This window comes from Sceloporus occidentalis, unplaced genomic scaffold, assembly GCF_023333645.1.
Source record: "Sceloporus occidentalis isolate IW3139 unplaced genomic scaffold, rSceOcc1.0.p SCAF_12, whole genome shotgun sequence".
NCBI lineage: Eukaryota > Metazoa > Chordata > Lepidosauria > Squamata > Phrynosomatidae > Sceloporus > Sceloporus occidentalis.
The window spans coordinates 15,504,922-15,532,782 of record NW_028316992.1 but is presented as its reverse complement, the minus strand read 5'-3'; the positions used below and the strand labels follow the sequence as shown (position 1 = coordinate 15,532,782).

Here is a 27,861-nt window from a genome sequence, read left to right as displayed (position 1 = left end):
CTTACTTTCGCCTTCCCTCCCATTCTATCAACTTGTTCTCCCTTGAGCTCCCCCCAAGAAAATCATTACTGGGATATATTATTAGATTCTCAGCATTTTAAAATGTTACCTCCATTACACTCAGAAGCCAGTAAGGGTCTCTGGTTAATGGAAGCAACCCATTAAATGCAGAGTTAATGTCTTTTCTTGTACAAGTATATTTGGTTGGAATGTAACTCCCACATGTTACAAACAGTACTTACAAAAGTGTTAAAAACAGCAGTGAAAAAAAGTTTCAGGGTTTCTACCCCTGTTCAATGCAGAGCATGGAAATTTCCATTTCTAACCAGAAAATAATATTTGCTACATATTTTTTTGGAATGCCATGCTTTGAGGAGCTGTAGCTGATTTTTAATCTGGCATGCTTAATGACTTCAGCACACTCAACCCATGGTAGCGTCACTAGGGCTTGTCTCCTGTTAGACATCTAGGGCCTACCCTTGCGGTTTCATCATCAGTCATCCTGTGTTTCAGATTTGGGCACTGAAATCTCAGATCATGATTTAGCAATATAATTGGTTTTGTTTTGTTTTAAGTGCAAAAAGTAATGTATGAGAGAAGACATGGCTGTGTAGTTTGTCACTAGCAACAACACATGAGGAGCCATGCAACAGGAGCTTCTAAATACAGGGTCTTGTATGCAGATGAATAAATGCATTTTTAAAACGTCAAGAAGTGCACATTTCTGCGGCATAAAAACTGTCCTATTGTGGGCTCAGTGCTGGGAAAAGATATAATCACAACAGAGAGAGAGATTGGCTGTGGGCTTGAAATAAGAACGTTTATACCACACACATGTGCATATACATACGCACACTGATTGTGTGGAAAACCCAAAATAATTGTGTTTTTTATTCTGGCAATTTAACAAAATGGATTTCTGGAATCAACCTATTGTCTCAAAGGTAAAAGGTAATATAACCTTAGTAGACAAAAGCTCACCCAGTCCCATTCATAAAATAAACTAGCCTCTCCTATGCACAATGATCAAATTGGAAATGATAAAGCAGAGTTTAGGTCAGTCATATCCCCCTTTTTCCTCTAAGCCTCTTCTGCCCCCAAATCAGAGCCCTGATCACAGGTCTTACTTTTAAACTGTTGCCTTTGTAAGCAATGGGCCAAAAATGAAAGGATGGATCAGGGTTCAGTGCTAGAGTGCATGTGTTTTTGCATGCCAGATGTCCCAGGTTACATCCTGACAACTCCACTTAAAAAGGGTCCAGACAACAGGAAAAGGGAAAGAACACAGTTTGATAGCCTAAACAGCTGTTAACTGTCACAGGAGAGGAGACAATGTTAATCTAGATCAGGGGTTCCCAACCTGGGAGATAGAATTTCAGTGGATGTGACAAAAATACATGTGTGAATCTGGAGTCAGTCTTCTTTTGTTAATCACGATAAAATCTAGGAATCATCTGAATCCAGAGGCAGAATTACAGGCTGCAGTCAGCAAGAAAGTTCCACGTTTTGACAAAATTATGAATGAGAAATGGGAGCACAGAAGTAAATGAATTTTATGTTCACAATTGGAATTAATTTTATTATTAACATTTTTTTCTGAATAAATTAAAATCTAACTGCTCAACTTAGATTTACATTTTATGCACTGAGTTAAAAGCTTACTTTCTAAAGTTCGATTTATTCACCCGCAGTACTGTACGGTGGTTCAAAGATTAGACATGAGACTTCTTCATCTTCAAATGTGATATTACTTTTGTAAAGGGATGCAAATATTAATCAAACATTTCCTAGGAGTATGGGGCATAGGAAAGGCTGGAAATCACTGATCTAGATGCACTGACCTGGGATAAGACATTCTTTGTCTCACATTTGCAGTTTTAGACAACACCAGAATTTTGTTGGTTGTCATGGTTTCCTTGACTTCGAGTGAGTTTGCCTTTGCATTCTGTTTGCCTTTGCATCCCCACACCACTGGAATATTCAACATACTTTGCTAGGTAGTTGGACAGTGCTGAGAAAGGGCCATAAATTCTAACTTCCAAGTCTATCCAGATAAAAACACACTGCCTATGAACAGAGAACAAAGAGCAAACTGCCTCTGTGATTCTATGTAGTCAATTAATCCACCAGGAATTTATCAAACTCCTTTTTAATGCCACCTAAGCTACTGACTATTGTCACCATAATGGAATTAATTCCACATTGATTCAGCATTACATGAAGTATTATTTTTGTCTGTCATGGTTCTTCTGCCACCCAGCTTCAACAGATAATGGTCTCTCTGAGTTCTAACACTATGGGAGGGAGAGGGGGAAAAATTCAATCCACATTCTCCACACTTTTATACAGCTCTATCACAATCTGTGACCCACCAAGCCAAATGCAATCCACTAGAGACTTGATCACTTGTAGTGAATAACCTCCAGGTTTTAATGTGACTCGTACAAGAACTATCTAATGTACCCATACAAATAAATTCAGCACTTTGGATAGCACCTTTAAATGCATGGTTTCCTGAAGCATATTTGCTGTCTGAGAGGGAGCCAATAGTCCTAACTGGACTAGATCAATACCCAGCTTTTGCAGCCTGCCTGAGAAAGTGCAAACTGGAAAACTGCCCAGCTTCTGAATATGTCATGTGGCTGGTGTACTGGGCTTGTCTTGGTGAAATCACAAGTTGTACAGGCTTGTTCCGATGAGATCTTAGTCTACACTGCATATTGCACTGGATAGCATTTTGCCATCTAACAAGTATAATATAATATGCATGCCATCTGGACAAAGCACAAAGTTCAGTATATCAGAACTGATTGTTGTGACTACAGCAAATCCGAAAGGCTAATTCCCAAATTATCCAAATAATGTGAACATTACCCTCCATCTAGATATTTTCCTGTAGGTCCTTTATGGGATCATTGGGAAGAATGAAGAAAATGAAGAAAAACCTAAAGGTCTATTCAAGGTTGATTACATGTCAAGAAAGACCTGCTAATATGAATAGTGTTTAATAGGTTTTTTTAATGGACACACTTCCAAATACAACAGTATAAAAACAAGCATCCTTACCAATTCAGTACAGTGTTAAGATATGTAAAACTACTTTGGACAGTGTTGCTTTGACCACTGAGAAGGTTTGCTTTTGTTCTCACAGAGAGTCGCCTTAACTTATGTTTTTAAGACTAGATTTCTGCATTCCATGGAAAATGAAGCGGAAGATGATTAGCCATTTCATATTTCTCTGCCACATTTCCCTTTGTCAGTTTAAAAATACAGATATAGCATGATATGGGAGCTGGGCTTTGATCAACGCACACCCCAAAATTAGTCTTGAGCCACCCCAGATCAAATGGCCAGAAAAGTGGGAGGTTGCCCCTGTGGGGTGCTGTATACTGCTAGCTTTTCCACCTATGCAAGTCATGATCCTGAACACTGTTGTCCACAAAGAAATGTGAAGCTGGGATTAGGGTTTAAACTCTTGGGCCCTCAACATGGCCTTTGGAGTAATCCAAATCAGCATGCCCCTTCAAACAATTTGCTGCCTTCTGGGAGACCAGCTGAACAAGGATCAGTCACAAAAGATTATAGTTATTTCTACAACTCTTACTTCACTTGTCATGGTGCATCCAATGACTGCAGAAATGGATACCCTCCTATGTGTCTACCAAACTGGAAAGTGTTAGGGACTTTCTGCTGTGGTTCTAGAGCATGTTCTAAGGGATGGTAGGAGAGCAAGGAGAAGTATATTGTGCAAGCAGATTACTTGTGTACCAATGGATACAGCTTTGAAATGAGATGCAGTTTCACTTTGTTAAATGAGTCACATACTTAGCAAAAATGAAACCCATTTTTAAAAAATATATATGTAAACTTAGATTTATTTTCTTTTTCTTTTTGTAAAATAACACATTGTCAGAAGTTACTCAAAGCAATGAGTCACTGTCATGCTCTCAAGACATTGTAAATGCTAATGAGAAAGTGTTGTACCCCACCGTAATCTCTTCCACTAATTTGCAAACATCTTTGCCTGAAAGATCCAGAGCAGCCTAAAAGACAGTGAAGGGTCTAGGCCTCAGTTTGAAAATCCCAATTTCTTTGAAGAATTTCGCAGAGGTTGCCACCATTGCAATAACCAAAAACATTCTCTACTAGAACAACCTCATAACAATTATGTAACAAGCACAGGCCAGTAAATAAAGTTCCCCACACTGGAACTCTATATATGGAAATGCTTCATATACTGACTTGTGCAGCATACATTGAAAGCATACAGAATTTATTTAAGAGAAAGAAAGACAAGGCAGGAGGATCCAGCCATGTCTTTCCACAAGTGGAACAATGGAATTCAGAGGAACAGGAAGGGTGAGCAATCATTCAGTCCTACTGAAGAATGACACCCCATCCCTGCACCCCAAAACATGCTTGTGGGGCTTGCAAACCCTCTAGAACCATTTTGTAGATAGATTCAGGGGCTTCAGTGGGGAGAGGAAAGGAAATCTGTCATAGATTTAGCTCAAAGTCCAAGGTTAGCTACAGTCGTCCTTTTCTGAACTGTAAAACAGCCTTAGGCAAGCCTCAGGTTCTCAGTCCCATGGTGACATGGGAATATTCTCGGTCATGTCAATAATTAAGGTAACTCTCTTATCTGTCTTGAGACCAAGGTAGGAAATATAAATTCTGGGATAAAATAAAAAGCGAAGCAGGGTCAAGATTAAAAATAAATAAGCAGTTGCACTGTTTTGAGAATAGGAAAAATGAGCTCAGTCCCAACTAAAGGCAGCTACACACAAATTCTTTCCAGGATCCAAATTTGCAGACTGTGGCACACACTTTTATATGCCCCCTACCCGCTTCCAACAAACTACATTTTATCTAAGTTAATTGGGTTCTAATAACAAGGGAACACCTGGGTTAATGCAGATGCAGCACTACACAAAGATAGATATCAGGAAAATGGTGCAACAGGAGATCCTTTTAATGCTTCTTGTACTTCTTGTTTGGTACCAAACCAGCAAGATTTCAAAGCTCTTGACACACCAACTGAAATATTCTTTTATTTTTTAAAGAAAAGATTTTATACTGATGCTAGGTGATTGCTCATGCTCCATTTATTTATTCACACAATTATCAGAAAATAATATAGGGAGGTGACTGAGACACCTTCAAAGGGCATGTCCACACAAGGCTGTTTTGAGGTCTAGAGATCTGTAATTCAACCAAAGGCATCCCAGAGAAGGGAAATGTCCCATAAACCAGTTATAATATGCAGTATAGGCATGCCCTGTCTCCCTTGAGGCCATTATAGTTTGAAAAATTGCTTCTGAACTTTATGAATGACAATGTGAATGCAACTAATACAACAGTAGGATTACTCAAAATAGAATCCCACTGTGCATTGTAAATGTTAATTTAGCATTTATAGTGCAAGCCATTACTTCATTATGTCAGAAAACTAGTAAATCCAGTCACTAGCAATTCTGCTCTCCGTTTTGTCATTTCTGAATATAGAACGCACTCTAAAACCACTTCTTAAGTGGCTTTCCTGACAAGATGACCTCAGCAGTTTTAGCAGAACCATAATATAGAAACTGAAGATTTAAAAACTGGGGCTGTTATCACATAGCTGTCAGTCAAGTAGTCCTCCCAGGTGATTCAAGTAAAATTATAAACAAGGTGACAATTTTTGTTCCCGGGTTATGCCCAGCAATCCAGTCTGCCAAATCGTGTTTTATTGAAACAGCAAAGCGTTTCAATTTAATTATTTATGTTCATTCCCTTGTTGACATATTCAGTTAGTAATGCCTTGAACTTTCCATCTGTTGACAGTCTATGTTCAGTCCACAGCTCAGTTTGTAGTCAATACTACTCATCTCTGGATAACCAAGTATATGAACTGAATGAGTAGGGGTGATTTTGTGCAGAGTTCCATCCTATACCAAAAATAATAACAACCCTGAAACATTTCCAACATTTTGCTTAGGAAGAACTGGGAGGAAAGTGGTAATGAATTCAGAATTCATGAATTCATGGTAATCATTTTGAGCAGTGACATTATCACATAGTCATATCTATGACGGTGGCTATAACGATGGCAACAATGGTGGTAATGTCACTGTTCTTAGAGAGAAGAGGATTTTTTTTTCCATTTCATTGGTAGTAAAACAGTACTAAAGAGCCATTGTGGTGTGGTGGTTTGAGTGCTGGACTACAACCCTGGAGATTTCCCCACTCAGCCATGGAAACTGACGGGGTGATCTTGGGCAAGTCATACCCTCTCAGCCCCAGAAAACCCTGTGATAGATTCACCTTAGGGTTGCTGTAGGTCAGAAAACAATCACAGTCACACAACAACAACAACAACAACAACAACACCCTGGCAACCAAGAGGGGAGTGAAGAAGTTCAAAGACCCTTCAACAATATGGAACTAGAGTATCTAAAAGACCATTTCTCCCTATACAAGCCAGTCCAGGTGTTATGAAAGACTATGTGAAAGCAACTAATACAACAGTAGGATTACTCAGAATAGTCCAGGTTTTAAGATCCTTATGAGAGGGCTTTTTCTCAGTCCCACAACGATCACAGGAACAAGACAGGGAATAGGAGTGAATCTTTTCAGTGGTTTCTCCCAGAAAGTGGTATTCCTTTCCATAGGAGGTCTGGTTAGCCACCTCCCTGTTCTCTTTCTGCCAACAGTTTAACTCCTTTTTATTAAGGCAGGCCTTTAGCTGACTTTTAATCATAGGGCAGATCAGTCCTGTATGTTTTCAGTTATGTTTTAAATGTATTAAATTTTTTACTATCTGTTTGTAATACTATTGTCATTTAATTGTGGTCTTTAAAAAAAACCATAATGTTTTAAATTATTGTAAGCTGCTGGGAGTCCCTTGTCTGAGGAAAGGCAAAGTATAAATTGAATAAAAGAAAAAGAAAGAAAGGAAGGAAGGAAGGAAGGAAGAAAGAAAGAAAGAAAGAAAGAAAGAAAGAAAGAAAGAAAGTTCAGACTATTAAAAACTGCTATGCCTGCCCTGAAAACATATGCAAATAACCACTGATATAGCTGGTGCTTTAACAATTTGTTTTAAATTCACAGATTTGTTCACATGCACACAGCTGGTCTCATCTAAGTGGGGCTACAATTGTTTTAAAGTGTGAGCTTTAAAACAATTGTTTTAAAGTTATTAATAGGGGAAAAAACCCTGAGGTTTCTTTGCACATATTTTAGCTCTATCTGCTTTAATTTTTGTAACCTGCCTTGAATCCCAGGGCTGGGGAAGAGGTGTGATGATAACAGCAACATCAACAGGAAGAACATTTTCCACAGATGTCTACTATATGAATGTCCACTATCACCCAGCAAAGTCAGTGTCCTTGGAAAACAAAGGATTTTTAAGGTCTCCTTTCTCCTAGAAACCCAGTTAGGATTCTGAAGGAAGTATAGCCAACAGAGATGTGTTGTAAGTGATAAAGGGCCACACTACCACGGAGTATTGAAGAAGGGGGAAGTGAGGAAGCTATGGGCTGACTGGTGGGCCTTAAACTGCGACACTAGAGGCACATGGGTTAGGGATCTCTCCACTGTTCACAGCTCAGTAACAATAAACTACAGCTGCAGCTCAAGTCAAAGGTTCTGTAACCTGCAGGCACATACTAGGGGTCAAACAAAGAGCTGTTCCACAAACATCATACCTGTCCCATAACTCATTCTCTTGTTGAGAACTGGGGAACCTGTGGTCCTTCACATATTGTGAAAGACAATGGAGCTGGAATCCAGCATCATCTGGGGGCAAACATTGTTCTGAAACACCATATCTTTCTTTCTCTCAATTTTTATTATGTGTGTTCATGTGAAGGGGGGGAGAATATGTATAGCTGCATGCACACACATAAGGAGAATGGGCTAGAAGCCAAAAGCCCTCCTTCTAATAACGCTCCCAGTCTTCCATCTGTAAAATGGGATAAAAATGCAGGCCGATCATGAAGGGCCATTTAACACAAGTAATATACTTACTGGTATAATATCAAAGCTTGAGATGTTCACTTTTAAAAGCTATTAGTTAACGCCGCAATTTCAAAACTGCCCAATTAATTACAGTCATATTAAAAATGTGCAAAAGTAATGTCTTACTTTTGTGTGATGGGAACTGGTAGACCACAGGCCCGTTCAATTATGCTGTAAATACAAGAAACCAGGTAGTATGAGATTTGGGGACAAAAAAGATACTAGCTGGTATGAAGCATTGTGCAATGTCAATGTAAGAGGACTGAGACTGCATTTACACTGCAGAATTAATGCAGTTCGACACCGCTTTAACTGTCACGGTTCAGTGCTATGGAATTCTGAGGCTGGTAGTTCTGTGAGGTATTTAGCCTTCTCTGTCAGACAGCTCTGGTGCCACAACAAACTACAAATTCCAGGATCCTACAGCATCGAGCCATGGTAGTTAAAGCTGTGTCAAACTGCATTAATTCTGCAAGGTGGCAGCAGCTTGAGTGTTCTTTGCCAGGCTGGAATGAGTACAGTGCCTTGTGAGCAGCAAATCTATGGCAACTTTGGTGTGGACGTGTCCTAATATGAATTGTTCAAACTAATATGGCCATTTTCAAGCCAAGTACTTCCTGATTGCCTTAATATGTCAACCCACTGGGCCTCTCAGAGAAATTTAGAGATGATGATTCATTCCGAGAGAGGATGACTCAATCCCTCTTGGTAGCCACTTTGTCATCAAATGTGATTGAAAGAAAGAAAATGTATGTTGCTTTCTCCCACAGCCCTCTCCCCAGCCTGGAGCCATAATATCACACCTGGCATCACCCGAAAGAGCATCTGCTCTTCTTTTGTCTGCTTGTCTCTATGAACAGCAATGTAAGGATACCTGTGGTCAGATTAAAGAAATAAGAAGTGATGTTCTTAATGTGAGTGAGGAAGGACAAGACAAAAGTCTTCTGCCGGTTCCCTGCAAAGCCCTTTCCTTGATCACAAAAGCATTAAATCCACTACCAGTCGGGTTTACAACCTCACGTAACTCTGCTCTTGTGTACAAAAAAAATCTTCTTCTAGCCAATTTGTAAGGACCCTTATCATGCTGCTGGATAAGAGAAGAAAAAACAAAGAGTGGCACGAAACAATTTTAGTTCTGCTCACTGGGCTTGACTAATCATGATGCTGGAAATGAGCCATGCTGCATGCTGATTACCCACCTTGGCTGATTCAAGGGTCATTTTTGCAGGTCTGTTTCCCAGCAAGCAGCTGCTTGGGACTATATTAAGAAATGCACTTCTGTAGATAATGTTTCATAATGCAGCACATGGCAAACACTCTTATGCAGTTTTTGCCATATGTTCACTCCATCTCTTCAATCTGTACATTCATATAGAGCAGGGGTGGGCAGCTCTGTGGGCCTAATAGTCCTTTTTTTTTTTTTTTTTGCCCCAGGATCCTCCAGGGGCCACTTGGACTGTCAAAAATGCCCCAGCCCTAAAAACCCATCCAAAAGTAATTGGATACCCACTTCTGTTTTTGATTTTTGTTTGTTTGTTTGGTTTTGCAGATGGATGCACTGAAGGATGCACTGCCACTTTGGGAGTCATTATTATGCACCCCAGCTAGAGGGGTAGGAGCCTCCATACCAGCCTGGGGAGGCACAGTTAAAGATAGGAGCATTAGGTGGCAAATAACATTTCATTGCCTTGATACTGTGCCATTGCATTCTGCTGCTACGTAAGGAAGAAAAGAATGGCTAGAGTCACTGTAAAGACACATGCACACACACAGAGGCATACACACTGGGGATGGAAGCAATATTCATAATTTTTCCTTCCCAACTTGAAAAACAGGTTTTTCAATCATCAGAAAACCCTGTTAGGTAAAATCATAAACTAGTGAGAATTTTGAAGAATTTTCTCTTTGTATTCAGTGTCTTGAAGTGTTGTGTTGGGGTTATTCTGTGGGGAAAAACAGATGGGATGCAATTCATGAACAAAGTTACGAATATATACATACAGTTACAGATTCCTAACTGGTTTGTGATCATGAACCCTACATATTCAACAGGGTATAGAGAAAGCATAGAGATGATAAAAGTCCCCCAATCCTGATTTACCAGGCAGCAGTGACTGTGAATGTTGGGGTCTGTTCCCATATTGATAAAGACACAGAAGACCGACATGTCCACCCCTCCTGTCAGTGATCTTTGGTGTGATAGTCAGAATCATCTGCTCACACTGGAAATTGCTGGCAAGACTGGGGTTAAAACATGAGTGTACTGGATCCTGATTGACAGGAGAAAAGACACCATTCACTAGCAGTGACTTCTGCCTGGTAAGTCTGGACTGAAGCATGCCAGGAGACACTGCTAGCTGAGTTAGGAGGTATGCTGTTTAAATGACGCACGCATTTTAAGAGATCAGAAACTGCCCCAAAGCTTAGGGCTGGAGCATGGCTTTGGCATGGCTCCCGAACTCTTATTTAAACATTTAAACAGCATACCTCCAAAGTGACCCAAAGCAGCTTTATTTCAGCCATAATTTTTTGTGCAAAACTCTCCCCTTAATTTTTGAAGCATAAAATGGGTTTCCTCCACAAGCAACAGTGCTTTCTGTAAAGAAAACCCACTTTCTGTACAGAAAACAGTATTTTACACACATACACACACACAGTGTGTTTTTCTGCAAAATAATTCATCTGCAACACTTCCGGACATCTGAATATCAAGTGGAGGAATATCCATCTTTTCCTGTAGTTGGGATAAAGCTAGTGTAATTATTCATTCTCACTAATGTGTGTGTATGTGCCTTCAAGTTGCCTGTTGACATGGTGACCCCATGAATTTTTCATAGGGTTTTCTTAGACAAGGAATTCTCAGAGGTGGTTTTGTCAGTTCCTTCCTCTGAAATGTAGCCTACAACACTTAGTATTCATTGGCAAAATAGTCAACATATAGTCCAGAATATTTGATAAACATATTGTGGCCCTCCAGTTGTGTTCTGACATATAAACTCTATCATAGAATCACAAAATCTTAGCATTCGAAGAGTTCAGAATGGCTGTTGTCCAGTCCCCATTGGCTATCCCAACCAGGTCTGAGAGTAATCCATACCAAAAATACCCGGAAAGCCACAGTGACCCACTCCTGCTTGGGTAACTAGAAATATGACAAAATAACTCCTCTTAGCAAACTCTAGGGTAATTACTATTTTGCTAAAATTCTGGAAACTCATTGAGCTGACAAATTGAGACAAATTCTCTTCCCTCCTGCCCCAGCTAAAAGATTGAAGACTATATTCTCAGCTTATACCAATGGGATTCTAGAATATTAGATCTGGAGGCACTGAAGCACACCTTCTATTTTGGTGACTGTCTGGAGAATATGAGTTGCCTACATGATCTATGGGAATTTTTCCTACCTGTAAGACATTCATGTGAGGAACAGTAGGTTGCCAGGGATCAAACTCTGTCTTGGCTTTGTGACATTGTTGCTTACCTACATTTGACTGGCTGTGTGATGATCTAATGCCATCAAATTGCCGACATGATCTATGGGAATTTTTAAAATTTTAAAATTGTATTTTTTTTAATACTGCTGCAGTTGTTGGACCAAATGTAGGGGAAAAAATATGAAAGGGAGCATTTTCTTGAACCTTTCGGTCTCCTTTGAAATCCCTCCCTTCCTATCTGAAAATCAAGAGAACACATTTAATGCAATCAAATTTAATGCTGCCTTGTGTATAAGTTTTTTCATGGGTGAAAGAGAAGTAGTTGTCATATCATATTCAGTTCTTGAACGAGCATTCATTTCAGTATTGTCTCTATATTGTTCCCATCAAATACACTGAGAGCTGAAGTTGACCAAGGCTAAAGAAAAGACTGTTCTGCATCATAGTTGGTAACCTGATTGTTGCATACAGGAATACAAGCATGAGCTTTGATCTAATTTGAAACTGCTTCACGTACCCTTTATTATATTAAACTACAATGGGGTAAACAAGAGCCACACATTCCTGCTTTACTTTGCCAGTGGCCCAAATTCCTCCCTGGTGAACATGTTTAAAGGAGATGTATTGATCTCCTTTAAGAATCCATTTCAGCCAGTCCAATCCACTTCTGCACACTTTTAATTTATTGTTCCACATGTAGCTTGCCTGCACAGCTCTGAAGACTAGACAATGGACAAAGCATGATGAACAGAGGCAAATGCACAGATGAGGCCATTGTTTGGGGCATCATATGTGGAAGTGAGGAAAAGTAGGCTTTATGGACTACACTGTCCAGAACTCTCCAGCCAGCATGGTCAGTAGCCTGGGAGTTGTCCAAGAAATAACTTTCTCAAACTCTGTGAAGGACCCATATAAGGTACTGATCATTGTTGTGTTTCTATGTGTGACTCCCAAATGTTATGAATTACTCCACAAAAAGAAGTACATTTCCATTAGAAGGAGGAACTAGGGAAAGTATTTTTTCCATTAGTAGAGGATTCTGTGAGTAGAAGGATTAGTTACTGCCCTGAAATCATTTTAGAGCTCTCCTCCCCTTCAGACATGTAAACTGTCTACTATATAAACCAGAAGAACAAATATTGTACCAAATACACAGAGAAATTAGCTCCCATTTAGTGCAGCCAGCAATGATATGGCAGATAGTGTGCATTGGATGACACAGTTTAATAAAAAAAAAGCAGGCATTTAGAAATTTTCATACTTGGAGATAAAAATAAATATAGATTCCATAGGGGACTTCCAATCAATGGCAAGCAAATAGTTTGTCGTCATTGAGAGACCTCTCACAGCCCTTCATTCTGGCACCCAGTTATTTTTCAGCCCTGTGCACCCACTGAACTACAGCGTACAGAAGGTTCCAGGTTTAATCCTCATTCAGCATCTCCAGCTAGGGCTGGAAGAACACTTGTCTGAAAGCCTGAAGACCCACTGCTAGACAGTGTGGATGTCACTGGGTCAGAAGGACCAGCAATCTGCCTCAGGAATGTACCATGTTGCTTTTTTACTTTGTCACATGAGTGCTATCTTGACTTTAAAGAACTAGTAAGCAGAAAGCAGGATAAAATAAAAACTGGTTAAAAAATCAGGAGTTGCAACACTCCCTTTGTATTTGAAGAAAGTATTAGGAACACATTCCAATTTGTATACTGGAGCCTGGAAGCACAAGTTAAGAGTGCAGAGCTGCACAGCATCTGATCAACCATACTGAATATAGCACAGCACCTATATATATCAGGCTAAGATGGCCCCACTAAACCACCTATTTTTGCTGTCTAACTGCAGCTTTCAAGTACTGATGCACTGGGAAACCTCAGTGTTCAGAACCACATGAAGAACTTCCACACATAAAAGAGGCTATCCAACTTTATGCTGTCCCTCTCCACCTGATGAGAGCCACATCAGGGAGAAGAGCCTGGTATAGCATTCCTCTTTCTTGAGTGCCTAGATGTACTAGCTTCGAAGGCTTGTGTAAATTGTTAGAAGAGGTCAAAATAGATGCCCATATTCCAACTTCACCAAGTGGTTAATAATTTGGTTGAATGTCTTCTTTTGGTATGTCCCTTAGCTAAAACACTCGATATCTTAGGACAGGACCTAGAGAGCCAAGATGAACCAAGAACTTTCAGGATAGCTTTGGTAAGGAACCAGACTAGTTGTCTATCTACAAAAGTATGGGCTAGAATTTGATTCTAGTGAAATAACATTACCTGCCCTGAACACTAAGAATAAAATGAAGAGGACCATAAACAAAAAATATATTAATGCATGACTTAAACAAACCTCTGTGGCAGTAACAATAGAAACATACACAGCTTCAAATAAACACGGCCACAGATTTTTTTTTCTCTGTGTGATCATTCATATGATATAATATGATACAATAGAAGCATTATTTCCTGTTAGGCCATTATTTCATGCATTGCTGCTGGAAAAGGGCGTAGAGATCCAGGTCAGGCCCTGCTGAGGTTAGGCTATGGGATCTGAGACCCTCCCAGAAAGTTTATGGCTAACCTTTCCATCAAAACCACCATCAAAACTCATACATAGTTGAGTCCCTTCATTATCAGTCTGGAATGTAATAAAGGATCAAACACTAAGAAATATTAAGGCAGTTTTTGTCATGGAGCCCTCCCAAGAATAGGAAATCCTGCCTTCCTATGCTACATGTACTTACTTGGGAGTAAGCTACACTGAACACATGGAGGGCACTTTTAAGCACAGATTGTGCTTGTAGTAAGAGCCTTCTTATTTAAGGATGTTTCAGTGGCAATGGGGGGGAGAAATACTTGCAAGTAGGCAAACAATTTGCCTGCCAATATTGCCACACACACCCATAAAAACAGTTCCAGCATCCCTAATTGTATGCTTGTTATCAATCACTCCTAGATTACATATGGATTTTTCTTTTCTAAATTTCTGGTATGGATACTGAAAACTGATTTACTTCTCTGCCAAGGAGATCAGCAGGTTTTGCTAAAAACATCTCTCATAACTGGGTGGTTCTGTCACACAAAGGTAATCACTCCATTAATTATGCTTTATGCAACTTGAATAAAGTTGTTTTAATAAAGGGCGAGTGTCACAGGATCTACTGTGCATGACATGACACCTGCACTTCTGAGAAATTTATGTTGTAGGCACAGTGGAGGCCTTATGCCGCCTTTGCCAGTGCTGCAGCAAAAACCCAAATGACATCATCAAGGCCAAGGCCAGTAAACACTAGCAGTCCCTGAAGCACAAGTTTGGAACACTTTTTAAGATGATTTGTTATGGAAACTGCTGTTTCAGCTTGTTGCTTGCAGTTGCGGTAGGTTAAATTTTTAGAAAGGCAAGATAAATCACTGCTGCCCAGCCTTTGACAAATTGATGGGAACTTGCCTGCACATTCCTAATTCATACCTTTTGGCCTTGATGCTTCCTAGTTGCAAAACATGCCACAAAGGAAATATCTGTAGGGGATTCGATGGTGGGGAAACAACAGCAACAAATGAAGAATGGAATTTTGTTGGTTGGCATGGGGTTTCCTAAGGATGGTGGACCATGTTATCAGTGATCCCCAAAAGCTAATGTGATTAATTAGATTCTGACTATAAGAGAGGGCCTAGCTCTGAAGTATGTACAGTACATTCAACAGCTAGGCCATGGCACGTCCATCAGCAGGGACAGGGAAACACCAACTTTTTTTATGCTGTTGGGCCCCAACTCCCATACCTTCTATCCTGGCCACTGGCCATGATGGCAGGGATGATGGAGGCAACACCAACTAGAGGGGTGTGGGTTCCCCAACTTTATTGCAGAGAGAGTTTCAATCCATACAGCAGGTGGAGGATCTGATGTCTAATTGTTTCCACCGATTTTAAACTTTTTCCATTCAGGCTTTGTCAGAGCATTTCTTCCCAAACAATGGATAGTCTGAAACCCTCAGAACCAAGAAGTATCATTTTAACTAGGGAAAAGTGACTTCTAGGAGGGTGTTCAGAAGCAGAAAAGTAGTAGGTGAAATAATATTCAGCCATTTTCCTATCATCTGATTCCCCATTCCAAGTTATCCCTCCCCCCTCTCTCTCACACACACAAATACATACTCACTGTGGGGTTCCAAACAGATCCAAAAGAGCCACCAGACTTTGCTATACATGCAGTATTGTATGGTTTAGCACTTAAATGCCAGCAAGTGGGCATCTCACCCCCTTCCTTTAGGAAGCCAATTGCAAATTTCTGTAGGGGATGGTGATGATGAGCAAACAGAAATCAGCAAGAGGGGACAGAAATTATTTTCAGCAAGGTTTAAAAGTAACAAGCAATTCTGTGTACATTTATCTGGTGTTAACACCACTAAACAGACTGTATTTGGTCAGAACAAGTATGCATAGGACTGCACAAAAAATTTCATAAATACGCTCGGTGGTACAATTTTATCTGCCAAGTTGGGGGGTGGAATGTGGGGTCCTCCATCATCCTGGCACATGACTGTGCAGGAAAACATCTTTTTGTAGGTTATTCATCTGACCACAAATAAAGATTGAGGATTATTAGATCTCATTGGAAGAAGCTCCGATAACACCAAATGGGAAAAGGCCCTTTGTCAGAGGTTGTGGCAAACCACCACCAGTCAGATTGGACCAGGGGTGTGCAAAATGTGGGACTGGGGCTCCATGTAACACCCTGAGGCTGTTTTTGTGGCCCTTGATTCTTTCAGACTCTCTGGAGTTCCCTTTTCCCCTGGTCCAAGAAAGGGTGACTTGACCATCCTGGAACCCTCCTTGAGAGGTGATTTTCCTTTAAATAGTTTGTGGGGCCCACCTGCAACTGTTTGGTTTAAAAATAAAAAACATTGTCAATACCAGACACGGATGTCCAACCACTTTCAAGATTTGTCTCTGTGTGTGTGTGTGTGTGTGTGTGTGCAGGGGCATTTTAGATGCAGTGCACTCTTGTTTTACATGGGGGATCTGTTTTGGACCCCCCTGCATAAAACAAAAACCGCGTATGTTTGTGCCCCAATACAAGTAATGGGGCTTGGGCGCACTGCACTATGGGCACACACACCATTGTTTCTTCTGGTGCATGGCGCTGGAAGAAGCAGCGCTGCTTTCAGCGTATGCTGAAAGCAGCGTATAATGCGTCCGTGTATGATGTGGGAGCACTATAGTCAGTGCAGTCATCAGAGAGTCCAAAGGGTTTTAAACCACGGCCCTCAGACCCAACAGCTTACCATCATTGGACATGTGGTCATTTCCAACTTATGGCAACCCTCAAGCGAACCTATCACAGAGTTTTCTTGGCAAGATTTGTCTAGAAAAGGTTTGCTTTTGTCTTCCTCTGAGATTGAAAGAATGTGACTTGCTGAAGGTCAGTCAGTGGGATTCCATAGCCCAGCAGGGATTCAAACCCTGGTCTCCCAGAGTCATAGTCCATTGCTCAAACCACTACACCATGCTGGCTCCCACAAGTGGATTAGAGACAGTGTTAGGAAAGAGATTAGGAAATACTACTACTACTACTACTACTACTACTAATAATAATAATAATAAACAGACTAGTAGTATAGGAAAGCTTTGTATGTTCGCATTCTTTGAGAAACAGATGAACATAACAACAGTAATAAGGAGCATGTAGCAAGATAAACACAAAGATCAGAGGATGATTTTGAAACCTAGCGGCTTCTCTAGTTTTTTCTAACAGTATCATTCAGGGGTGAGGAAACCTTCTAGTGAGGAGAAAGCCATTCTTTCAGGAACCGCCTCTCCAGGACACTCCAGTGTCCTTGATGTTGGCATGGTGTTAGCTACCAAGGAAACCCAACTTTCCCAGGCATGTGGAGCCTCTAGGAACCCATAGCTTCAGGGTTTACAGGGCACCTCAAAGCAGGGGGTCTCAAACAAGCTGGTTGTGTGTGTGCTCCTCAAACAGGAGATAAAACAGAGTAGACTTCCTTGAGTTGCTACTTACACATGCTAAGAAAGCTTGACATGGTGATCTCTAGGGACCAATTACACACACACACACACACACACACACACACACACACACACACACACACACACCTTTTATGAAAAGGTGATATGCCCGTGGTGCTCTTATGGGGAGGGTCCTCAAAGGACAGGCCATGGCTAGGTGGCCTAAAGCTCGATGAAGCCTGAATATCAGAGGATCCCCATTTTGGGAATAATTGATGGGGAATAATAGAATCATAGAGTTGGAAGAGACCTCAAATGGTGTCACTTTTCTGATCAGCATAATGTCTATGTTTCATGGATGCATACAACACCTAGGACTGTAAAGCTGAGTACACAGATGTAGGCACAACCACATTTCACACACAAACACACACTGTACACAAACACATGCATGGAGAGCCACTTAATGCATTATGAAACAGTAAACCTGGGCTTGCAACAGACAGCTACAGACAGTCGTGAAGCTCTCACAACCAACTGTATCTGTGTGGCATATTTATTTGTAAATACAGCACTGCAATCTACTGAATGGCGCGCGTGCCCATGGCGTGCGTGTATCGCGCTGCCGCAAGCACAAGCTCCATTCTATTGAATGGGGCTTGAGCTTACGCCGTATTTGCCTTACGCTGGGGGGGGGAGTCCGGAACAGATCCCCGCGTAAGGCAAGGCTCCACTGTACAAATGTTCACATTCATACTTCACATGATGCTTTTTGGTTGAACAAACATAATAAAGAGAAATCTTAAATCCATCAATTTTGTGCAGACTGTCACATCAAAAAACAGGTGTTCCACACATAATCTCCTGAAGCATAAAATTTGTGTTCCGCACCCTTAGGGTGGGTTAAGAGTGCCCAAAACAGATTAGGCCCCATTCAAAATCCAATACAAAGGGGCTAAACAGACCGTCCAGATAGAGCAGCATCCTACCGCTCCTTTCAGCGCTGGATTGGCACAGTGGCCTCGATCCTATGCTGCTCCTTTTGAGTGGTAAAAAACTGCCCTTTCTGCAGCAGCAGCGGCTTTTCAACGTTTCTTTGGTGCAGCAATGCTGCACCAAAGAAATTGTTTGACACTACCCACTGGATGGGTGGGTGGGCAGGTGGTGTGACATCGGCATTAGGGCAGAGTCAGGGTGTGCGGCGTGTGGTCGCCAAGCCCACACTCCACCCCGATGCCGGCGCTTCTTGCCAGTCTTTAGAGGCCCAAAGAGAACAGATTCATTGTTACAGAGGGCATGCGCGCGCGCACACGCGCACACACACACATCCTTCTCTTCTTTTCCAAGTATCTCATGTCATGCAGATAGATGCAAAGTATTTTTACATCAATGAAAATAACGAGTGGAGAGCAAGACAATATATGTATATTTCTATGTGTCTCAGCAACAAAATGTTCTGCAGCTTTTGTGGCAACATGTAGGCGTAGGCTCTTATCAACTGATTGAAAAAAATATCAGAAAGAAGGCATATGCAGTTCCCTCATGTACTTGATATGTTTTAAAAGTCAGTGAACAAAAACCAATCACATGGATATACATATCTCTTAGTTACCATGGGAAAGAGGGTTAACAGAATTGTTTTTTCTCCTCCCTATGAAAAATAGCAGCTGTCTGCAACAGATTCTAGTAAAGCAAATCAAGGTATATAATCTTTATACCTTATGGAAGAGAATTTCAACCATCGAAGATTCCATAATTTCATTACAGTTTATCTTTCTTCAGGATAAGGTTGAATGTGTGCATGTGTGAGTCTGTGCCATTTCTGCAGGTCTGACAGGGGATGCAGGAATGCTATGCTTTTTACTTTGTGCCAACTCCAGGGAGGAAAATGACTGGGCTTATGTGAAACCATCTCCATGCATCAAGTAGTTTTGTTTGTTTGTTTTTAAAAAAGAATGCCATCATTACAATGACTGCTAGAATGACACGCCACGGCCAAAACGTAATACCCAGGGGAAACTATATTACAGTACACAGCAGGGTGGAATGAGAAGTCATATGCAAAAGATCACCTGCAAATGAAACACTTCTCCCTTAACTGAGCACAGACAGGTGAAAAACAGTACGCCTTACCTTTTGTCTGCAGCCTAGTCAAACACGAGGAGTATCTCACGCTAGAAAGAAATGGCTGGTGAATCTGCAAAAGAAGCCCCCACCCACACAAATTAAAATCATTACACAGAAAAGGTCTGCTCTTCTACGTCTATACAATCTCCCATCCCTGAATTCAGTTTTTTAAAAAATGCCACAAAAATCCATGCAAAAATTTACCAAACCCCCACACATTAAAAAACAACAACTTCATAACCAAAATATATCTACACCCTGTGCCTCACATACAGAGTCTGACTTCCTCTAATAGTTATACATCCTGCACCTAATAGCAAAAAAAGCTCAGCACGTTGCAGGTATTTAACAAAAGGAATTCACATAATGCTGATGGTAAAACAAAGGGGTTAGGGATAAAAGGGAGAATCATTACCAGTTCCTGTGCTGCAATACCACAAAGGCATATCCTTAAGTAACTGCAGCATAATCATTCTCCCAAAGCAGCGTTGAGATCCGTGAGCTCACCGTCTACTTCCAGACAGACACAGTCTGCCAGCCACCAGCTTGTAGCTTCGGCAAATGTGCCGGGGAAGAGGAAAACTGCAAATCAGACAAAGTCCCCGCAGTGGTGAAAAGGGAAAGAGGCCGAGTGGGAGACACAGAGGGAGCTCGCTGGCCACAGAATTTTCCAGAAAGATGGCAAGGCAGCCAGCTCCGCCATCATTCACTTACAATGGGATGCTGCACTCTCCTCAGCTTAAGCAGCCTGTCGAAAGGATTCCTGGTATCGAATGCCTGACAAGCATTTTAATTACAACCAACCAAAACGTGTCCTCAGTAATCAGGCCTCTAATCCGACGAATACTGTCAACTGGCTTGCTTTTATGTCACTGGCAAAAGCATAGACAGACAACAGAGCACTGTAGTCTGTGCAAATTTATGAACCCAGATTCTTTTTAAAATAATGTTTTACCCTCAGTACTATGTACTTGTAATATTCTACCACCACCACCCCCTTGATTTCTTTTTCATTGTATCTTCCACGTGTTTTCTTCCCTGACTCACAAAGAAATACAAGACTATTTTCCCGAACATGATAACAGTGTGAAAGAAAAGTCTGAAGTCACAAACAAAAGTTGCAACTAGATTTCTGCCATAAGTCAATATCCACTCCTATAACTAGAGACACAAACACACTGGATTAACCACAAACCTTCTGCTGGGGATTGAAAACATTAGCAGGAACATGCTGTGTAGGTAGGTAAAATCATGCAACTGAATGAGCGTTTCAAAGATGAGCCTTCCCACTGAATCACCACAGATTATATACATATAAGTCATCACAGTTGGTGAAATATTTTTGTTTGGTTAAGCGGAGGGCAACAGATGGTGCTCAAATGTGATCTGAATTTTATTATTTCTGTTCTTTCAGAATTGCTGCCCATAATCCTATGTATGTTTTCTCAAAAGTAAACCTCCCAAATTCTATAGGACTAACTTTCTGGTAACGATGCATAGGAGTGTAGCCACCATGCTGTTCAGAAATCTAGTTGCCTATTGAATTTGTTTTGCTTGCGGCACAAGAAATAATTGGCAACTGATTGGGAAGTGCTTTGGAAAGATTATCTTCTGATATATTTGTTAGGCTTCGTCCCCTTTGAGAAGCTGAGAGAAATAATGAAGAAAATTAATCCCCGTTTAATTCTGCTGTATAAGAATGTGTCTGACAATAAGTCTATTTGGCCTAAATCCTATAGTAATTTCTCATCTAGACTAGATCCACTGAAAAGGTGGAACTCACGTAAAAGTTTCCATTGTTTCTACTCTATGGGTCTACTCTAGTGAAAATTATTGATATAGGCTAACTGAATATAGACGGATGAGTATAAACTAATATTCTTTCTCTTAAATGAATATGAATACAATTCAGCTACAAAAGTGTTCCATAAGTAATACTAAAATCTGGATTAGAAATTCTGATATATACTTAATTCTTCCTAAAAACAATAATAGATTTTAGGAAGTTAATTTTAAAATAATAATAATAATTGCCCTCATAGTTTAAAGGACCCAACCCAAGTAGTTATTGGTCCAAAACACACTGCAGAAATAATCCCATTTGAGACCACTTTGACTGCCCTGGCTCAATGCTAGGGAATTCTGGGAACTGTAGTTTTGTGAGACATTTAGCCTTCTCTGTCAGAGAGCTCTGGTGCCACAATAAATTGCAATTCCCAGGATTCCCTAGCACTGATCTAGGGCAATTAAAGCAGTGTGTTTTGAACCATTGTTACAACTGTACATTTTAAATAGCAATTTTTCTATCCTCATTTCTCAGAATGTAAAATACTTTTGGTTACATTTTTTTAAAAATCCATCTCAGTGTTTTTCATTACACAAGATATACTTCGCCAATGTATGATCAAGCCATGTCCCCATGGCTATTAAAATAACTAAAATAGTTACAGCCGCAACACAAAAGAAAGCAAAGGTATCCCTCATTAAACTATAGTTATACGTCCATTGTTAGGAAATTTACTGACTTCCAACTAACTGGTATTAGTAACTAGTTATTTCCACTACCTGAACATTAGTTCTGATTCCTGTAGCACATAACCTGTAGCACAACTCTCCCAAGAGGTTTGAATTTGGGTATATCCTGTTTCCTAATCCAGAATATTGGCTTGGCATAGAGGTTTTTCTTTGCAGTTTTTCCACTTTCATGGAGATCCTATGACCCTAATCCCAGTGAATGTGACAGATCCACTGTATATGCAAATACATATATTTCAAAATCTACAATACAGAACACTTCTGGTCCCAAGAATTTCAGATAAGAGATACCCAACCTGTAACAGGAAACAGAACTGGACTAGAACTAGACATATGCCTCTTTCAGTAGCATTCATTCTATGTTTTGCACCACATGATATTTCCAGAATGTATTCTAGGAGGCCTACACAATTTAATTCCACTCTCTGAAAGCCTGGTCCACATCTCTGAGAGAAACAGTCATACCATGATGGCTTGTTGCTCCCACATCAATGGAGTATTGATTCTGCTCTGGATTTTGGTGTACAGTTTAAAGGAGCCATCCAAAGTGTTTGACTCTATCCCCAAATAAGTTCAGCACTTTGGATACCTCCTTCTAAGTCCATGCCAAAATACAGAGCAAATTAACCACCCACTCCCACTGACATGGTAACCATAAGCACCAGTATGTGAATCAACCATCAATCATTATGTGCACAACAAGAGAATATATAAGATCATTTATTCTGCACTCAGCCAGCCAGTGACCTGTTTTCCAAAGGTTGATTAGATACGGATATTTCTCAAAATGATGTATGGGTTGGTATGGATAACAGTCTTGACCTGAGTCAACAAGGCTGTCGGATCCAGCAGACTCAGGGCAATGCCCTTTTTGATTAAGTCTATCCATTTGGCATGTGGTCTTCCTCTCTTCCTCCTGCCTTCTACCTTCCAAGCATTATTGTCTTTTCTGGTGAGTCTTTTCTAGCCATGCCTTCTCATGATGTGGCCAAAACATCTGGGCTAATGGAATGGATTCCCTATCCCATTCCACATTTCAGTCCCACACAACCGGCTACTCAGAAAAGTTATGTTTACCATACCTGGAATTATGTAGATTAGTTTCTAAAAGAGGACCATGTCTAGTTCATGTTATAGAGACTGTGGCTGCAGGAGGAATGATCAGGAGTGTTTTTGTTGCCCCAGTGGGACAGATCCATGGGCCACCCCTCTCCTGCCATGCTAAGATACTGGCTGGCATCTTGTTAGTGACATAAACAAATGGAAGACATATTATGCTGGCATATGTCTTTTTCTTTTTTTCCCCCTTTCTTTTTGTCATTGGAGAAGTTGGTATTCTTTTCCTCCTTCCACAATGTTCAAAGCTCACAGGACTCCCTGTTGTGCTATGATAGTCTCTAGCCCATGGTCATTCCATTGCTGGTGGAGAACACCACAGACGGGAGAAACATCTGGCCATGCCCCCATAGCCAGATGCAGATCAATTACATCATCCATTGAGACCTTTGGGGGATCCCAGTAGAGCTAGGTGGAAGATTTCCTCAGTAAGCATTCACTATAGGAATACAGTCAGTTGCTTTTCTGATACCCTTCCCCCATTCCATTAGATAAAGAATGGCTGAGGCATGCTATCTCAGTGCAATAGTGAGCCCTGGGGTTAGTGGGGGGGGGGGGGGGGAGAGTAGCAGAATCCCACATGCAGAACTATTAAACTACACTCAACCATGTAGACTTTCAGCAAATATGCCATGTTACGAATGTAAAAGAATCCAGGTAAAATATATATTCTTTTCCTTTTGTATTCTGTTTGCCCTTAATACATCTTGGAATCCATCTGTACAGAGATGGAAGAACAGTGGGCCCTTGTTATCCACTGGGGTTTGGCTCCAGGATCCCTCGTGAATACCAAAATCCATGGCTGTTCAACTCCCATTAAATATAATGGCATAGCAAAATGGTGTCCCTTATATAAAATGGAAAAGCAAGGTTGGATGTTTGGAATTTATACTTTTTTTTTTGGAACATTTTCAAGCCATGGATGTTTGACTCCATGGATAAAAAATCCATGGATAAGAAGGGCCGACTGTATAGATGAGGGAGGAATAGTCACTGTCATGATTCAATCAGAATTAAGGCAAAAGTGAGACTGACGCTCTTACGCTTTTAATTTAGATCTGCTAACATTCAACTGTTAGGCCCATCTAGGGTAGACATTGAAGACATTGTGGCATGTATGTAAGTGTCCAACTAAGCATCCAGCAATTGATTTAATGGGCCTCTTTTAGTTAGGACTAGCAATTGCATTTAGGCGATAGGTTGCTTTTCTGCCAACAGCATACGCAATAAAAGCAGCATACACAATAAAAACTAATAAAAATCAATTAAACAAGCATTTAAAATCACAGTTAAAAGTAACAAAGCACAGAGCGACAGAACATAGCCTCTACAGATAGCAATTCCACAAAGGGTTTAAAAAAAAAAGAAAATAGATTATTTTTAAATAAAAAAACTTTTGCATCCATCTGCGAAGATTAAAGAAATCATTGCGGAGCTTCCAGGTTCAGGGGCAAGGAGCTACTCTACTGATAGCAGTGATACCTGGTGGAATGCAAGGCAGATAAGTGTAACTGGGGAAGGAATCACTACAGATAGAGTCAAGGGGGTAGGTGCAGGGAAAGTGAATGAGATTGAGTTTTCATCCCATCCTTCTCCGTTACAATTTTGCATAAGTAATACATTACAATGGTAGCATCAAACTGAATTTGACAACAGTGTCTTCAATTAGTTTGAAGGGCTGGGTTTTGTCACACTTGGTTCTGGGTGGCCTCTTCCATCCCGTTCCTGATTAAAGAAATTACTTTAATTCTGTCCATACAGAAGCCAAAAGAGAATAGAGCTCTCACAGCTAATGCTACAAATAGTCTTCACAAGCAGCAGCCTATCCAGTCAAATGTAACCCTCACCATAAAGAGCTTGACCAGCACTCAGGTTGCAAAATTTGGGGCAACATTGGAAAATAAATATTTACGGGGTACTCCACAACTTTCCGTGAACCGTACTTGCAGCTGATAGGTTACACTTCACAATTTGGGGAGCCTGCATAAATATAGCTTCTCCCTTCTCATGAAAATCAACAAATCCTAATGTGGTTGAGGACACTCCTGTTTTCCTGGTCATAGAATGAAATGGTCCCTGCTCATTTATTTAGCAACCACAGGTGTATATTTAGGCAGACCTAAAGCAATGCATCTCAGCATACCTGGGTGCTGTAGTCCCTGCCTTTTGTTCCCATCCTTACTCCCTTTGGATGGAAACTACAGCTGAAAGCCCTGAAACACACAAACAAGATGCTGTATTGCATGAGTGATTTCTTTTCTTTTCTTTTCTTTTTTAAAGAGGATCCTTTGTAAAGGAGGTTAAGGCAGAAGCCATCTCTATTACCCATCTCTATGGTAACTTGCATAGAAAGAGATCGCATATTAGAAAGAAAAAAGCAACAGGGAAGCGAGAAGAAAGAAGGATTTCAGACTAGGTAGGCAGCTAGAAAAACAGAACAGAACAGAACCCAAAGTTTCTGAAATCATTCGGGAAATTTTCAGTAGGATAAAAGGACTGCTTTTCTTTGCCTTACTGTCTTACGTTTCTTCACAGGGAGCCAACATATGAGTACCTTATCTGCCCATCTCATTTTGGCAAGGCCTTTCCAGCTCTTCAGAACTGGATTGGCCACTTCTGTGCTTCCCAGATTATTCTGAACTGTCAGCACTTTTCATCCTCTTTCTCATTCTTACATGCTGCTCACTTTCCTTAGCTAATGACACAGCAAACACACCATCCGTCTTTCTGTTTATCTTAGGACCCTTTAGTACTAAGACCATCCACACAGTTTCTGTGATAATACCTCTGCTGTGCAACATCCCAAATTATTGTGCAGACATTGTACTGCAGAATTATTCCTTCTCCCTCCTCGGTTCATATCAGGGGTCTCTACTTCTTCCTTTCCTCTCCTTCCCCATAGACAACATGATTGTGTAATTGACTTTGACTCTCTGCAACACTTCTCTCTCTCTCTCTCTCTCTCTCTCTCTCTCTCTCTCTCTCTCTCTCTCTCTCTTTTTTTTTCTTTCTATGCCCCACTTCCTTTTTGGATTGTCTTCAATGTACCATTTATTTTGTCTTATCCATAGCCCATTTTCTGGGAAAACTGTAACTCTGGATGCATCTACAGTGCAGAAACAATGCAGTTTGACACCACTTCAAGTGCTGTAGCTTCATCCTATGCAATTCTGGGTTTTGCAGTTTTACAATATCTCTAGCCTTCTCTGCAAATGAATGCTGGTGCCTCACAAAACTACAAATCCCAGGACTCTAGGATGGAGCCATGGCAGTTGAAGTGGCATCAAGCTGCATTATTGCTACCGTGTAGATGCACCCTCGGTCTCTGTTTTGGTTATGAAAGCATTTTATTATCCATTGTATAACATTATTCACACTCTACATGTGATGATTTGATGAAACATGTTGATTTCTGGGCCAGTTCTACTAATCTGCTCAGGACTACAGATGTAAGAGTTTCCTCTAACATCAGAGAGAAATCCCATCTCAGTCACTTGGATTCTGAAAAATCATAAAACCTTAACAGAGGAAAATAGTAATGTTAAGAGATCTGTGTCCAGCAAGTATACTACCATCAGTAAGTAACTAAGTACCTCCTACATCTGGTGTTGTTAAGGTACAGATGACCAATACCTATCAGGCAACCCACCCCCCCAAAAAGCAAAATGCAATGCAAAATGTTGTATATTTTTAGACAAACAACATATCACCTGTTAGTATCTTTGATTTCATGGACTAGGAAAGAAGCAACTGTACTGAATTAAGAAATTAGGTTACTTCTGTGTTGCTAGAAATGAGGGTATTTTTCCATTGGGAACAATACGGAGAGATTAACTCACTTTACATTAGGTCACTGTAACATTTTCCCTCGAAATATTTTCTGTGTAGTAGTTTGAGCATTGGACTAGGACTTTGGGAGACCCGCTAGGCCATGGAAACCCAATGGGTGACTTCAACAAATTACACACACACATACACACACCTCTCACCAAGAAAACCCTGTGAACTTCCTTAGGGTCACGCTAAGTGAGAAATGACTTAAAGGCACACATCAACAAACAACAGTTTATCTGCAGAGATTATCGCACGTGCCTTATCCTGTCTTTTTCCCAATGGAATACACACATGTGTAATTTCAAAGATGGGTCTTGTCCTATTCTCCCATATGTAGCCCGGGCTTATCCCGCAGCTTTTCAAAGACAGGAAAATCCCATCCTTGAAAAGCCATGGGTTGCATACGGAATGTATGTGGGATAATACAATAAGGCCCATCTATGAAGTTAAATGTGCATATATTCCATTGGGAAAACCACAGGATAAGGTGTGTGTGATAATCTCCTGCTTCTTCTTCTTTTACAATTGGAAACCTTTAGAAATCATACCTGGCACAAATGGCTGTACGCGCCCACTAATTTCAAAGGCAGTTGAGGTACATGGAATAATACTGTGTTACTGTAGTTTAATTTCTTTTGGAAAGAGTATGAATGTGTTGATTCGTTATGTTCAGTTGCTGAAAATCACAAATACCAAATGGCGCACACCATAGACTTTGAAATATCATTCATGGAACGGACCATTCCATAGATCAGAATGTTGTACAGATCAGAATCTGGTGACCACTTTCATTTCTTCTAAGTTTAGTACTAACATACAAAGTGTGGCAATTGTCATGAAGCTTTCATGAAAATGAG

General features: G+C 40.6%; 1 long non-coding RNA gene across 1 annotated transcript in view; it reads right to left on the bottom strand.

Moving 5' to 3' along the window:
- LOC149305329 (uncharacterized) overlaps nt 1-27,861 on the bottom strand; it is a 99,341-nt gene that overhangs the window by 14,672 nt on the left and 56,808 nt on the right. Inside the window, exon 3 of the long non-coding RNA XR_016271791.1 lies at nt 19,526-19,589. This is a non-coding gene — a long non-coding RNA (uncharacterized LOC149305329). The remainder of the gene's footprint in view (nt 1-19,525; nt 19,590-27,861) is intronic.